Source organism: Carassius carassius, chromosome 30, assembly GCF_963082965.1.
Source record: "Carassius carassius chromosome 30, fCarCar2.1, whole genome shotgun sequence".
In the NCBI taxonomy this organism is placed as follows: Eukaryota; Metazoa; Chordata; class Actinopteri; order Cypriniformes; family Cyprinidae; genus Carassius; species Carassius carassius.
Genome location: NC_081784.1, coordinates 20,157,034 through 20,172,516, shown reverse-complemented (window position 1 = coordinate 20,172,516; position 15,483 = coordinate 20,157,034). Strand labels below are relative to the sequence as shown.

Below are 15,483 nucleotides of genomic sequence, written 5' to 3'. Positions count from 1 at the left end.
CAGTCATGAGTGGCCACCCTGCCCATGGTCTGTGGAGCGGTCGCCATCTGACATGGCATATCAATTGTCTAGAAATGCTAGTGGTTTATCGTGCACTGAAGCACTTCCTCCCAGACCTAAGGGGTCACTATGTGTTGGTGCGCACTGACAACACATCGGTGGTCTCTTACATCAACCACCAGGGAGGTCTGCATTCGCGCCCCTTGTATAAGCTGGCGCACCAGATCCTTGTGTGGTCCCAGAGCAAACTCCTCTCGTTAAGAGCAGTATATATTCCTGGGAAACTAAATATGGGAGCAGACATACTGTCGAGGCAGGGGCCGAGGCCCGGGGAATGGAAGCTTCACCCCGAGGTGGTGAAGCAGATATGGAGAGTTTTTGGCAGAGCTCAAGTAGACCTCTTTGCGACTCAAGAGACATCACAATGTGCCCTTTGGTTCTCTCTAGTTCATCCAGTTCCTCTGGGACTGGACACTATGGTACAGACCTGGCCGAGGCTTCGTCTGTACGCCTTTCCCCCTATTGCTCTGCTCGCGGGAGTTATGGCGAGAGTACGCCGGGACAGGGTCCGTCTGTTATTAGTAGCCCCGTTCTGGCCGGGCCGAGTATGGTTCGCAGACCTGGTCTCGCTCCTCGACGGCTCTCCATGGGAGATACCAATCAGGAGAGACCTACTCTCACAGGTGCAGGGCACAATAATTCACCCTCGCCCGGAGTTGTGGAAGCTGTGGGTGTGGCCCCTGAGGGGGCACAACTATTAGCATCCGGTCTCTCAACCAAGGTTGTTGAGACCCTCCTCCAATCCAGAGCTCCCTCAACTAGGAAACTGTATGCCCTGAGGTGGAAACTCTTCACCTCATGGTGCCGAGACCCCCAGCTAGACCCAGCAAACTGCCCAGTTGGTACAGTTCTGGAGCTCCTACAGGCCAGGCTCTCTGCAGGGTTGACCCACTCCACGTTGAAGGTCTACGTGGCGGCCATTGCGGCCTACCACGCCCTTCCCGATGGTCAGTCTTCGGGAAGACACCCCTTAGTTACACGTTTCCTCCGTGGTGGGCTGAGGCTCAGACCTCAAGTACGGTCCCGTATTCCCCCGTGGGACTTGGTTGTGGTGTTAGAGGCATTGTGCAAACCTCCGTTTGAACCTATTCAATATATTTCAGACAGACATCAGACGCTTAAAACCACCTTTCTGTTGGCCATTACCTCTCTGAGGAGAGTAGGAGATCTTCAGGCCCTCTTAGTGGCCCCTACTTATCTTGATTTTGCACCTGGCATGACCAAAGCGTTCATATACCCTCGAGCGGGATATGTTCCCAAGGTTCCCTCTGTCACACCACAACCTGTAGTGCTGCAGGCCTTCTGTCCTCCTCCCTTTCGGGAGCCCGACCAAGCGAAGCTAAATTGTATGTGTCCAGTTCGAGCGCTGGACACATACGTACACAGAGCTGCCCTGTGGAGAAAAACAGACCAATTGCTTGTATGCTACGGTCCCCCCAAGAGGGGTTCTCCTGCTTCTAAGCAGACTATTAGTCATTAGATAGTTGAGGCTATCAACGCCACCTATGAGTCCTCAGGTCGTCCCCCGCTGTCGGGAGCCAAGGCTCACTCTACTCGGGGTATGGCGGCCTCTAAGGCCTTCCTAGCAGGTTTATCCATGCTGGACATCTGCAATGCTGCGGGGTGGTCCACACCTTCTACTTTCGTAAAATTCTATGGCCTAGACATGCCAGTCACTCCAGGACGACTGACGCGCACAAACTAAATCCCAGGCCTAGTCCTCCCTCGTCCTTCACTGTCGTCGCTCCAGTTTTATATCCTTCCATCTCCTCCATGGGACCCGAGACCGGTGGGTCGAACAGGTGTCGCTCATCTCCAATCACTCCACCGGCCTCGCTCTGTTCCCACGTCTCTCGGCACCGCCCCACTCGTCACAATATATATATATTATTATTATTATTATTATTATTACTATTGTTGTTGTTGTTTTTATTATTATTATTATTGTTTATAGGATTTTTCCTCCCTCTGTGCCAATAAGAAACCATTCTTATATCTCTGGAAATATTCTTTTAAATATAAAACATTAAAAACACAAAGTCTCTGATGTAATTTCCACCATTAAGAGGAAGAGACAGAGCAGGGATCATTCTCCTGAAGGAAACAGACAGCTTCTAAAACGAGTGGGAGCATAGATTGAGAGCTGCAGGGGCAGAGCAGCTGCTTAGACGACACACACACACACACACACACACACACACACACACAAGCGAAACACAAAGTCCTGAAGAACTGCCAGTCATGTGCTCAAACTGCATTCTAACAAGAGTTGAGCCAAAGGGGCCAAATCTGTAATCTGAAGAAGTGCACCCTCCTGGAAATACTGGCAAAAAAAAATCCTTTGTTTGTTGTCTAGTATCTGAAGGGTAATCAGATTTCACCACAACCATGGTAGTGCATCAAAAACATGGTATTACTACAGTGCCATTTTCACCATGAGTCCCTCAACTTTTCATACAGTGGTTTTGCTGTTTCTTAACCAGGCGACACCTGACAAGATTTGAACATGCAGTTCGCCTGTACACACTGAAAAGCTGTGTGACAAAAAACATTAGTCACAATACACTAGTGACAGCCACGTTTTATGAATTACCTGTTTCTAATGAGTGATTTGGAGTGCATAGCCTATGTTTTTTCGTAATTTCAGTAAACAATTCTTCTTTACATACAATTATAAAACATCTTAATATTTAATGGAATTATTTATCAAAGATTACATTATCTATATTAGAAAACACTTGCAAATGGTTTTGCAATTGTGGCCAAATGATTAAAGAGTCGGACTTGTAATCCTAAGGTCCCGGCCAATTGTTCCAAGTTAGTACAACATTGCCATGATTTAATAAAAAATTATAATAAGAACAGATTATTTGGTAATGACATCTTGGATTTTTTTCTCTGCATGCTACGTGCAGGGAGGGCTTCATTCAGGACTTCCATGATGCCTCTCCAAACAACAAGCTTTTTAGTTTCCATAGTGGAATATGTCAAAATATACAATGTTTCTGAACTTCCAACTTCAGTACTCATCCATGTTTGATGTTTAATAAACATGAGTATATTGAATATACATGAAGAGCGGTACTACATTCAAAGGAGATTTCCGTGTGGGTGGGGCTACCATATGTGACTACTGCCGAATGTTACATCTCTTAATTAATATTCATGAGCAATGCTAATAATATTTATAATGCATTCATTTAACTTTTACATTTTAACTAAGACAACTCTGGGTGCAATTTCATCACATCTCGCTCTGTTCCCACGTCTCTCGGCACCGCCCCACTCGTCACAATATATATATATTATTATTATTATTATTATTATTACTATTGTTGTTGTTGTTTTTATTATTATTATTATTGTTTATAGGATTTTTCCTCCCTCTGTGCCAATAAGAAACCATTCTTATATCTCTGGAAATATTCTTTCAAATATAAAACATTAAAAACACAAAGTCTCTGATGTAATTTCCACCATTAAGAGGAAGAGACAGAGCAGGGATCATTCTCCTGAAGGAAACAGACAGCTTCTAAAACGAGTGGGAGCATAGATTGAGAGCTGCAGGGGCAGAGCAGCTGCTTAGACGACACACACACACACACACACACACACACACACACAAGCGAAACACAAAGTCCTGAAGAACTGCCAGTCATGTGCTCAAACTGCATTCTAACAAGAGTTGAGCCAAAGGGGCCAAATCTGTAATCTGAAGAAGTGCACCCTTCTGGAAATACTGGCAAAAAAAAATCCTTTGTTTGTTGTCTAGTATCTGAAGGGTAATCAGATTTCACCACAACCATGGTAGTGCATCAAAAACATGGTATTACTACAGTGCCATTTTCACCATGAGTCCCTCAACTTTTCATACAGTGGTTTTGCTGTTTCTTAACCAGGCGACACCTGACAAGATTTGAACATGCAGTTCGCCTGTACACACTGAAAAGCTGTGTGACAAAAAACATTAGTCACAATACACTAGTGACAGCCACGTTTTATGAATTACCTGTTTCTAATGAGTGATTTGGAGTGCATAGCCTATGTTTTTTCGTAATTTCAGTAAACAATTCTTCTTTACATACAATTATAAAACATCTTAATATTTAATGGAATTATTTATCAAAGATTACATTATCTATATTAGAAAACACTTGCAAATGGTTTTGCAATTGTGGCCAAATGATTAAAGAGTCGGACTTGTAATCCTAAGGTCCCGGCCAATTGTTCCAAGTTAGTACAACATTGCCATGATTTAATAAAAAATTATAATAAGAACAGATTATTTGGTAATGACATCTTGGATTTTTTTCTCTGCATGCTACGTGCAGGGAGGGCTTCATTCAGGACTTCCATGATGCCTCTCCAAACAACAAGCTTTTTAGTTTCCATAGTGGAATATGTCAAAATATACAATGTTTCTGAACTTCCAACTTCAGTACTCATCCATGTTTGATGTTTAATAAACATGAGTATATTGAATATACATGAAGAGCGGTACTACATTCAAAGGAGATTTCCGTGTGGGTGGGGCTACCATATGTGACTACTGCCGAATGTTACATCTCTTAATTAATATTCATGAGCAATGCTAATAATATTTATAATGCATTCATTTAACTTTTACATTTTAACTAAGACAACTCTGGGTGCATTTTCATCATACTTTACAGCTTATTAGATTTTAGTGTCTTTAATTACCTGAGCCTAATTAAAACTAACACAATGAAAGGGAAAAGTTATGACACTAATGGCATGGTCCATTAAAGCCTGCTTGTTCTGTATGGCTGGGCTAAATGAACGATGGAAATCAATTCCATATGTCTATTTCTCCAGTAGTGACAGTGAGGTCAGAGAGACATACTTTTGCCTTACCTTGCACAAAAGTCCAGTGAGCAGCTCCTAAAAAGCTGTAGAGATCCTGGACGGATGGAAACTTTACATATCCCCAGAGTCCCACAGCAGCGTCCACCTCCACTCACACACACCCCTGCAGGCATACACACACATAAACAGAGTTAGGTGAAGTTCTGAAGCATGCAAAGCACATTCAACCAGAGGAAAGCTATGAAAATCATAAAAAAAAATCACAATTACTATTAAAAAGTTCTGTACATCTAGTAAAAACAATAATAAAGTAGCATAAGAGAGCAATTAGAGAGTCTCTACCATCTGTTCACCTCTACAGGCGATATGACTGAGTTCAAGTGTGCATACTGTACGTCACACACCTGCTATGGAGTATTAGTTGCAGGGTGTCAAGGTGAAAAGCCTGTTATTATGTAACCGTGAAAGTGTGATAAGGTCATGGCTTTCTGAAGGGCTTTCTTTCTTTGTCTTTGGGCATCAGTCAGTGAGTTCACACGGGTCTCAGTGGACATCAGTTCAAACTAAATAACATTTTGTCAGATACAGAATAATCTGTGAAAGTTTCAAATTGCTCAAACGGAAATATCTGCTCAGTAAGTTATATCTGAGAGGTGTGGAAGAACACACTGCCCCCCACTGGATACAAACCATCATTACCTCTCTGTGAGAAACCATAATAAACCAATATAATATTTAACAGCCTTTGACTCAGTACTATTTAGATATCCTGAATTGGGAAGAAATTAATTTCAGTGTGTTTCATATGTGACAAACATTTATGCAAAGAGGGTTACTGCTCTGCCATGTTTATAGGTAGGCTATATGAATGAAACACAAAGTCTAATGTAACCTTTTTTAAGTGTCTACAATCTGAAAGACTATAGTTCAAAAGATGGATTGATATATGCATTGATACAAATGAAAAATGTTTCCAGAGCAGCAAATCAGCATATTAGAAGGATTTCTGGATCATGTAACACTGAAGACTGGAGTAATGATGCTGACAATTCAGCTTTGATCACAGGAATAAATTAAAATTTAAAATATATTCAGATATAAAAAAAAAATATTTTAATTTGAAATAATATTTCACAATATTGCTTGATTAAATAAATCATACAGCATACAATAAAACATCTTTCAAAAAAAACTGTAGAAACAATTTCCTGACCCTAAACTATTTCATGGTGTACCATACCATAACATACCATATCCATATAGTAGCACACTCATGTACGGAAAAAAAAAAAACACATTATAACAGCAATACCTGCTCATAACTGCAAATAGGGATGTGAGATATCACCACTGGGTTTACCCATAGTCATCTGTGGTTGGATCTGCAGGGACTGTCCTCTCTCTCTACCCTTATACATTTAGGCTGGAATGCTAGTTACTGTTTACTCTGGTTTTAATACAACCAGTGAAGAATGAAGTTGAGATTAGAGAGGAATGTGTCTGTGTGTGTCTCTTCTCTTCAGTTATTAACAGTCTCATCTAGTATTTGCTACCCCTTCTAAAGTGGGTCACATCTACGTACATGGTCTGCCAGCCATGCACAAACACATCTAACGCACACGTGGAGTAGAGAGGGGAAACAGCGGTTCACACGTGCCTGAGCCTGTCTGCTTCACAGAAAGAGGGAGTGACTGGGAAAATAAAGGAGGTGAATGGAGGTCTGAGACAGTTAAGCAATACACACACAACGCTAGTGTGGAAACTATTTTTAAACTGTAGCTTTCCAAGTTACACCAAAGTTGTTAGCTGCAGTACAACAAAAGTAGCTAACTAGACTGAAGCTACTGAAGGGATAATATTTGAAGAAATATATGAGACTTGTGGCTATGACCAAATTACACCTTTGCTGACATTACTTATATTGATGAACTATATAACTAACAGATGATAATTAAAAATGTATCATATAAAAAAATAGTTTAGGTAAATAGTTTAGTAAAAGTTTAGGGTTGGTAAGACTTTTAATGCTTTTGAAAAAAGTCTGTTATGCTTTATTTGATCAAAAATAGTAAAAATATGAAATATATTGAACATATATTTAAAAAAATGTAATTTATTCCTGTGATGGCAAGGCTGAATTTCCAGCATCATTACTCCAGTGTCACACGTTCCTTCAGAATTCATTTTAATTTGCTGATTTGCACCACTTCTTATTGTCAGTGTTGAAAACAGTTCAACTAATACTTTTGTGGTAACTGTGATACATGTTTTCATGATTCTTTGATGAATATAAAGTTCAAAAGAACAGCATTTATTTGTAATAGAAATTTCCGCAACATTATAAATGTATTTACTGTGATTTTTGATCAATTTAAAATAAAATGCTAAATAAAAGTACTTTTTTTTTTAATGAGTCTTTTAAAAACAGTCTAACTGCTGTCATGCTACTGTATATTTGGTAGTACTGTACCATTACTTCTATTTAGCTACTTCCCCACACTAGTAGCACACTCTTATTGTCAAGATCTGGTCAATGAACTTCCGTTTATTCACCACCATCATCCATAACACAGACTTTACACTACACAGTACACCCTGGACTACATCTCCCATGCTCCATTGCACCAATCACATTCACCTGATAACAATCATACCATGCACCTGAGACCAATCACACACATACACACACACACACACAGCACGATCATCAGACACGCTTTATAAGCATTGGACTTCCTCTCACACACGGCCGAGTATTGTTCTGCATATATCCCTCTGATAGCGATTGCTGTGATACCAAGCCTTTCTGTGTATGTTTTCATAGTCTTGTCTTAGTTTCTAGTTTTCATAGTCTGGTTTCAGTTTATAGTTTTCATAGTCTTTTCCTTGCCCTGCCCTCATTCTCGTGTTTTCACCCGTTTGCTCTGGTTACTGGATTACCCCTCTTGTCTACCCCTCTGGATATTGTTAGCTCATCGAAGACTCTCACTTGCCCTAGGATTATTCTTGTGTCTTGCCCTCTATATACCTGTTTGCCAGTGTTTGACCCATACCTGTTATGACCACGTCTCTGTCTAATAAAAGCTTGCACATGGTTCCGTACATCTAATGACTCGTCATCCCGGTTAAATTTATGTACAATGGTTTCTTGAATAACTTTCATTTGACTGATATGCTCCTGCTCTCCCTTATCAACCACACAGAAACATAAACACATAAACTGTGCAGAATTAATCACTGAGCCACTGTCTGCAAACTTAAACAGTATGGCTCATTGATTTTGCCATGACCTTAACTGGCCTGTTAATTGGACCAGCTCTTTGGTGTCAAGTTGCTCTACCATTCAAGCTGCTTCATTTCCATCTAAAAACAATCTCTAGATTAATAGATTAAATGATACAAGAGCCGGAGGATATCGGTCTGACTGGCAGGAGACAACAAAGTTCAGACTCTCATAAGAGCTGTGGTGCAATGGTGACATTGTGCCATGGTGCTTAAACCTTGTGAAAATGTCCACATACCTTAAAAGTATATTTTCAAAAACTTGTTGTACTTGCATTTAATACAATATTTAATAAAATGACACTTACAGTTAGTGTACTTAAAGAGAGACAAGTTCATGTTTCATAACACATTTTAAAGAGGACTTTGTAAAAATGTCAGATTAAAAGTACATTTTTAATCACTGTTTTAATATATTTTGTAATGCTTTAAAGAAGTACATTTATTTTGATGTGTTATCTCATACTATAGCACATGAAAAGTACTTGATTATGGTTTTGACTCCAGTGTGTTATTCAATATTACATTTAATATTTTCAGTGTATTAATGCGCAACTTTACAACATTACTAATGCACAATTACAAATATATTTAAATATATAACATAAAAGTTTCAAAAGAAATTACATTAAATATTTCATTCTACCATAAGTACATTCAAAATTCAATCTAAAATCCATTTTCATTTAAATTAACATACAATTAAGTGTCCGAAAACATTACATTCAGTTCACACTTGAACACAGTGTATTCTTTTAAAGTATTATTTCTGTAACAAGTACTCAAATAAGTATGCCAAGTGTTTTCATCTTTTCAATAAAGCTGTCAAACTCCAAAAAGCCCACAAAAAACAACAACATTAAAGTTAAGCGTTAAATTCCAACTATAAATTCCAATAATTTACATCTATAATATTATTCACTAAAAATATAGCCTTCTGCCCTAGTTATTCTAGCATTCAAGATACAGATCTCCTTTTTCTTCTGTACTGAATATGAGTGTGCTACACTTCCTGCTATATGCAAATACTGTTAACGTATTGCAAATGCACCAGGAGTGCTAGAGCAGATGGTACATTTGAATTGTGGTTTTTTGTCCTTTTTGGAGCAACGGGTTGCTGTCCACTTTCATTATATGTTAGAGTGGAAATATTGCTGCTGTTATGAACTCCTTGTGCATTATATGCAAATAAATATATGTGTTTCACTATGAGGTCTGTGAATGATGACAATTTTAATTTGTGGGTGAATTATACTCTTTATGTTCTCCCCATTAACCTTACAGTGCCCGCCTGTTCCTCGCCTGCTCCGCTCCCGTAGGCAAATGTACTGTTAGATGAGGTAAATGTGTATCTGACCCATTCTGGGCACAGCGAGAAAGAGAGAGAGCATGCAGGGTGACAGATGGCAAGGGCCAAGCGTCAGGGACTTGAGGACGGAGAGGCATCAATCCACTCCACTCCTCCACCACTACCTCCTTTCTAACCCCTTCATCCCTCCTTCTAGATGAGAACACAGCTCCATCTCTCCCATCATTTTGCCATCCTTGAGAACCACGCATAAGGATTCACAACAGGACAGTACAATGCCAGCCGTGCACCACAACACAGATGCTGACTGACTCATAGCCTGGGAGTTATGAGGGGTTATGGGGCACCTCCACAAGGAGAGAAGCAGCCTGAGGTCACAGACTGACCTCAATTAATGCTGATTTGGGGATTATGAACTGTAACGAGTCCAGACTGCCACTAGTTATAAAACTTTACTTATTGGTTAAAAAAAGAAAAAATAATACCATTCAAAGATCATGGCTGCATTTGTTTAATCAAACATTCAGTAAAACCAGTGTTTTTGTGAAATACTTCTGAAATTTAAAATAGCTTTTTTATTTACTAGAATATATTTTTTATGTGATGCAAAGCCGCATTTTCAGCTCCATTTCTCCAGTCTTCAGTGTTGCATGACCCTTCAGAAATCATGTTAATATGCTGATTTGCTGCTCTGTAGTTGTTGTTCCACTTTATTTTACCCTTGCTGTATGAATTAGAATTATTACATGATGAATTATTAGAATCTAGAGTGTAGAATATAGGAAAATATGACAGTAATTCCAAAATATGATCAGTAATTTATGAAATATTAGATATTATTAAATGAATGCACAAAAATGCAAAACAGAAGCATTTTAAGACGTGGCTGGAAAATGATTTCAGGTATAAGGAAAAACTGCACTGTGGATTTGTGCTGCCAAGGAGAATCAGATTACTGTCCAACCCGTACTGCTTCTGAGCTTTGGGATGGCATTAGAGTTTTAATATTCATAAAACTAACAACTGAGCCACATTTGCTGACCTCTGACAGCAGCCTTGCAATATGGTTCAGGGACAGGATGCTCTCATGGGCTTAAAAGTGTCTGAACCCATTCTAATTCACCTGCTTTGCCTCCTGTCTGTATCCTCATATTGTCACGTGTATATTTAGTTCTGTTTATTATGTTCTAGTTTTCCCTCCTTGGTTGTTAATTAGCTCCACACCTGTTCTTTTTCTCCCTGATTGCATTCTGCCTAGTATTAAAGCCCTGTGTTCTCCTCTGTATCTTGGTCTGGTATTGTCTTTTGTGGATTATTTGCTGTTGTATTACTGTTGTAAGGCACGCCTACCAGCAAATGGTCCCAAGAAGGATTTCACCGCATTTGTGGAGTGGGTACTGTTGAATAGCGGATCACAGTTCATTTGGGGAGGTAATACCCAATTCTCCTGAGTTTCCACTGGTTCCCCCAGCTCCTGTTCACCTGTGTTCCCTCCCAGTCTCCCTCTCTCGTCTCCTAAAACCAGACAGTTCCTCAGCCCTGTCTCCGCTGGTTCCTGTCAGTCCCTCAGCTCATCCTCAGACACCCAAGTTTTAGTCCTGCCTAATGGTCCTCTCTCTCCTCGACAATGCTTCCTGTCATACTCTGTACTGTCCTGTACCGCATTAAAACGATCAACACAGAGAGTAAAGACATTTATAATATTACAGAATATTTCTATTTCAAATAAATGTTTTCTATTCATCAATGACTCCTGAAGAAAAGATATCAGTTTCCACTAAAATATTAAGCAGGAAAACATTTTTTTAAATTGATAATAAGAAATGTTTCAGCAAATCATCATATTAGAATGATTTCTGAAGGATCATGTGACACTGAAGATTGGAGTTACAATTCTCAGCTGAAACTCTGGATCTTTTCTACAGACGTACTTTAGTGTCAGTAACAGAACAGCCCACTGCAGCTCAAAAGAGAACAGCCCACTGCAGCTGAAAAGAGAACCTCTCGCTGTCTTTTCATTTTCAGCATGATCACTGCAGAGACACCTCACATTAAGTCCCAAGCTTAATGTGTCCCCAGCTACCCAGTCCCCAGCTACGATTTACGCATGAAGGACACCGCTGCCTGAGAAAGAGTTGCATAACAGTCTTATAACACCAACCAAAAGATTTCTCATCTCTCAGTTCTGCTCACTCAGGATTATTTTATAGTCTCAGAACAACTAGAATAAAAATATCTCAGTAATTCATAATGCAATTGTGAAACTATATCCTCCTTGATAAGTAAAATCAGTATATCTCAGATTTTCTTTATTTTCTGTCTAGCATTTTCTTTCCAGGAAAGTAAAAGCAGCTTTGTTGTTTTAATGCTCCGCTGTCTGTCCTAGTTTCCACTGTGTTCATTGTGCAAGCACACATACATAAAAGATGATTTGCTGCTTCAATTTCTGAATTGTTTCAATTCGATTTAGTGGCAGACAACACTGGAGCTACAACAACCCCACACAGGATACAGTTTAGCATTCTCCCTGTGAGAGAACGATGTGTTAGAGACTCTATGAAAGGATGGTAGAGATCAAATATGTACTGTGACATGCATGTAATATGTATCCATCTTGAAGTGCTGACTTTCACAAACAGCGTGAAGCAAATACATGCAAGAAAAACATTTACAACTAGATACAGTAACATGTCACAAGAGAACAGAAAACAGAACAGGACCGATTCTCAATATTAACTAGTTTATTATTAGCACTCATATTACTGGCATAGTGGCTGTTTATTAGTACTTATCAGAGAAAGTGAAGAAAGTGATAGTGATGTGACGTGGCCAAGTATGGTGACCCATGAGTTGTAATAGTTATTCCATAGTGAGAATTGGACCTTAAAAAAAGTGTGACTAATATGACTAATAAAAAGTGTTGACAATATATTACAGTGTCAAATATTACATAATAATGACATACTATAATGTATAAAATATGTTTGTATTTTATTAATATAGCTTCACAATTTGACTTAATTACAAATAACATTTTGCCTGAATCACTGAGATACTATTACAGTTTTTCTAAATATTTTTCATTAGTAAAAAATAGTTTTATGTTTTCCATTTTTATTTTAATTTGTTAACTTTTAAGTAATTTTGTTGTGAGTTTTGATTGTTCTAGTCTTAGGGTTTTTTGTTTGTTTGTTTATTTATTTGTTTTGTTTATATTTTTATTTCAGTTTTACTTTCAATTATTCTAGTAGTTAAAGATAAACTAAATTAAAGTTAAAGATGAAAATGGTTTTAGTTTTAGTTAATAATAACTCTGCCTGAAAGAACATTTTCACATTTAATTGTACTAAAAAGTAGCTTGAGAACATGAAGAAATCAAGAAAATAGACTTTTCTCTTTAAAGTATCTTTGCTTCTCAAACCCTACAATGCAACATGCTTAATCAAAAAAAGTGCATTGAAAGTGTAAGGCTCGAAAACTCACAGACTCTATTATTCCTCTCAAATATAATAGCTTGAGAATATAAATATTCGGTACAAATTACTATAAATAGTACTTGTAGATTTACTTAGCACCTGTCTTCTTTTATTAGAGCTCCAAAGGGATTCAGGTTCTAAAATAATAGTAAAACTAGCAGTTCAGCCTCAGCCCACCAGAGAGAAAACAACTGAGAACGAGAGGTTCAGAGGTTTTTATCAGTGGTAAAACTGATAATAAGGGCCAAACAATTCCATTGTAAGAATGTTGCTACAGACAGCTCTAAATGATGGATTATGAGAGCATATAAAGTTTTATAGTAATTGTGTGGAAAAAGAGTGCACAATTTAGAAGGATTTGTTTCTCTAAGCTGCTCCAGAAATTCCACAGTTAGCCTTCAACATTATTCTTGATGAGAGGGAAAAAAATCAAAATGTTAAAAGAGAGAAAGAGAGCAGCTTCTTTATAACATCTCTGCTTGTCGAATAAGCAAACAGTACCATGGACCGATTACACAGATCCCAGATTTGATGTATGCGCAACCGTTCGGTAGATTGAAGGAATCAAAGAATTTGTTGTTGTAGGTTGAGTCACACAGAAACAAAAGAGGGACAGATGATGGAAGCCTATGGAGTACAGTATTTCAGTATTACAGTAAGTTCATATACTCTATATTTAATGATGAAATACATTTATTCATATTCTCACTTCTGGTTTCCGCTGAGATCACATCAGATAGGACATTGAGAGCAGGCATTAGCCAATGAATCAGTCCATACATCTGTTTTGACTTCTCATCTGGAGCAGAAAATGAGCAGTATTTGTCTTGGCACAAAGTAAAAGAACAGACAGGACAGCACTGCTGAACTGAGCTCTGAGATGTTTGGGCTTTGTACAGTGGGTTTGTTATTCTAACTGTGCCTTCCAAAATGGAACAACCAGAGCCTTGTATAATCCACTTTCCCTTTAACGAGTCTTCCAAGACTTCATAACCACCCAACTGACTCCATTCACAGTATTAATCGTCATTTGATTGGAGTGGCCACAATTTGGCAGCTTTGGCAGCCAAGTATCTTATAATTAGACATTTTATTTGAAAAGCAGTCTGTCAGACATCTCACTCAGTGACCTTAGTCTTCATTTGAATAACACATTCTAGATCTAAGTGCCTCTATAATCCAAATAACCATCACATCCTCCAATCAGAAAGCGGAACTGCACATCAGCCAAGACTGAAACAAGATTACAGTACATTACAGAGATTTTATCCCACAAACTCAATGGGGATGGGAAAGATAAGCTCTTTAAATAACTGTAAAAGCAATAAATAAGGAGTAAATCCTGGACTGTCCCCCTGTGGGTGTAATCCTGAAAAAATGACTACCATTGGACCATGATGAAACACACTGTGCAGACTATGTAGAAACAGTGGAATTCAAACATTGTCAACACAAACACGAAAAAAAGCATAAATTGCATTAGTGCATGCTATTAACACTCATTTTTCAAATATGTCTGAGGTAAACGTGTTTTAATAAAAACAAAAACAATGCATGTCTCTGAAACTAAATTAAACGAAATAACTTTTCGCTGGTGAACAAAACTCTAGCCAATACAATATGTTATAAATTGAACAAAATCTCATGTAATTCTCAATATCATCAGATAATGAATCAATAAAATTAATTATCAAATTGATAACAATAACAAATTATACAACTACCATGAATATATCCAAATGTCGAAAAAATTTGAACTATATTATAATTCAGCAATATACAGTAAAGACCAAAAGTTTGGACACACCTCATTCAAAGAGTTTTCTTTATGTTCATGACAATGAAAATTGTAGATTCACACTGAAGGCATCAAAACTATGAATTAACACATGTGGAATTATATACATAACAAAAAAGTGTGAAACAACTGAAAATATGTCATATTGTAGGTTCTTCAAAGTAGCCACTTTTTGCTTTGATTACTGCTTTGCACACTCTTGGCATTCTCTTGATGAGCTTCAAGAGGTAGTCACCTGAAATGGTCTTCCAACAGTCTTGAAGGAGTTCCCAGAGATCCTTAGCACTTGTTGTCCCTTTTGCCTTCACTCTGCGGTCCAGCTCACCCCAAACCATCTCAATTGGGTTCAGGTCCGGTGACTGTGGAGGCCAGGTCATCTGGCGCAGCACCCAATCACTCTCCTTCTTGGTCAAATAGCCATTACGCAGCCTGGAGGTGTGTTTGGGGTCATTGTCCTGTTGAAAAATAAGTGATGGTCCAACTAAACGCAAACCGGATGGAATAGCATGCCGCTGCAAGATGCTGTGGTAGCCATGCTGGTTCAGTATGCCTTCAATTTTGAATAAATCCCCAACAGTGTCACCAGCAAAGCACCCCCACACCATCACACCTCCTCCTCCATGCTTCACGGTGGGAACCAGGCATGTAGAGTCCATCCGTTCACCTTTTCTGCGTCGCACAAAGACACGGTGGTTGGAACCAAAGATCTCAAATTTGGACTCATCAGACCA

The 15,483-nt window shown here is 38.6% G+C and overlaps 1 protein-coding gene across 1 annotated transcript in view; it reads right to left on the bottom strand.

Moving 5' to 3' along the window:
* LOC132110855 (leucine zipper putative tumor suppressor 2 homolog) overlaps positions 1–15,483 on the bottom strand; it is a 77,270-nt gene that overhangs the window by 41,519 nt on the left and 20,268 nt on the right. The window contains exon 2 of the mRNA XM_059517877.1: positions 4,936–5,050. The gene's annotated coding sequence lies outside the window, so the exon portion shown is untranslated. The remainder of the gene's footprint in view (positions 1–4,935; positions 5,051–15,483) is intronic.